Raw genomic sequence first — 2,027 nt, forward strand, 5'->3', positions numbered from 1 at the left:
ACCTAGTAGCAGAGCCAAGATTTGAACCCAGGCAGTCTGCTTCCAGAGACTGCACTCCTAACCACTCTGCTTTACTGCCTCTTAAAGAGAGAGCTTTAGGCAAAGCTGGATCCAGGGATTGAAGCATTATTATCAAGACTCAGCTTTTCACTGTCACTCTGCTTACTTCTGTACTGAGTTAATTCACATGCAGGTTAGGTTTTCTCCATTCGTAGTAGCTGCAGACTCCCACCATCCTTACATCTAGCATTTTCAGTATAAAGTTATTTTCTCTTTCTAAAAGTACTAGGCTCATTATTACCTAAGTCCGTATTTAATGGCATAGAATAGAGTCACACTATTACAAAGTTGAAAAAATCAAAACTTTACAAAACAGTAGGCATGGACTGAACCATAAGCAAACAAACATACAAATACACTTATAATTGGAAGGATGGAAATAAAATATTAGAAATAGTTATTTCTGCATGTTATGATTTAGACGACCTTTTTCTTACCAGTATTTTCATTGTTTCTACACTGAGGATATATTACCTATAGAACAAAAATGTTAAAGGGAAACAAAAAAAATCAGTACAAAACAATAAAGATATGTCCCTATATTGTTCTCTATAGCTAGATATTCTTCCATTTATTCCATCATATACCATTAAGGTCTGTATTTTAGGAAAGTGATAACAATTGTGGTCACCCCTGGTTCAGTAGTGTCATTTTTATCTGCTTCCAGATAAAAGGAAAATTAGAGAAGAGGGTGCATTACTATGTCAGCCCTACTATATTATTGTTCAAGTAAACAGGCTAAGTATCACCTTTGCCATTACAAATAATCCATGCTGGATATATTTAGAAATGAAATGTTAGTTCTTCCTTGTAAGCCCCAATGTGGGTAATAGTTAGTGGTCCATCAAAGAAGGGGAAGGGTATAAAGAAACCAAGGGAGAAGTCCCAACATGAATATGCAGCCCAAATTCCAAGAGCCAGACTGAGTCGGAACTTGTCATTTTGTCCCTGCCCGTAGAGAAGTCACAGTTGCATTAGGAAAGTAAGATGGTAAGATTGGGTGAGATAAGATAGTGTGGTTTAAATAATGCAGCATAGGAGATGGAGGTGCTAAACAGTACTGACCCATGGGAATATTATGAGATGAGTAAACCTGATCCTGGATCTCCGCATTAATGCTTTTTTTTGAACTAATTTCCCCCTCCCTCAGCCTGTAACATCTGTAGAAACATGGAAAATTCAACCTACCTGAGACTTTCCTTATTTATAAAATAGGGATAATAATAATAATGCCTACTTTATTGGTTTATTGAGAGTATTAAATTAGGTAATGCATCTAAATGCACCAGTCCATGGTGCAGAGTAAATGCTCAATAAACGGTATCTACTGTTATTATTGGAATAACAGAAGTCACCCACATGGAGAATAACAAAGGGTTTGGAATCTTACAGCGTTCTTAAAATCAACCAGGTCTCTGGTCTTCTAGATTTGAATCCTTTCTACAGGCAGTATCTGGAAGCCCCTTGAGCTTTTATCCTCTGATTTTATCCAAAGAATGAAGCACAACTGAAATTTTATCTTATTCTCACTCTCAACCTCTTTCCTAAACGTAGCAGATATATGCACATCCTCTGATTCAGATGCAAGCTTTGTACCTCACAGATCCTGCAGACCATGTGGCTCCACTTCAGTGTCCTTTGCCTCATAGGAGTCACCATCTTTGGGACATTTTCTCATATTTTTGCAAAACTCTGCTTTAGGGAACAGATTTGAAGCTTACACACTGAAATAAAACTGAATAACAAGGCTTGACTATGCCCAAAGACTGAAGGGGAAGACAATTTCCTTGTTTTATAATTTTAAATTCAAGGTCTTGAATGCAGGGCATTAGATGGGAAGGAAGATTCAAGAGAATGCTGATGCAAAAGAAAAATGGACTCAGAAAAAGAAAAGAGAGTGTAATGTGCTCTGTGGTTACTATTCTATTTGAGCCCAGTTCTCCAGCCTTCTTCTTAATTCTGTGAGC

The sequence above is a fragment of the Mandrillus leucophaeus genome, unplaced genomic scaffold (assembly GCF_000951045.1).
Source record: "Mandrillus leucophaeus isolate KB7577 unplaced genomic scaffold, Mleu.le_1.0 Scaffold32, whole genome shotgun sequence".
NCBI classification, from domain to species: Eukaryota; Metazoa; Chordata; class Mammalia; order Primates; family Cercopithecidae; genus Mandrillus; species Mandrillus leucophaeus.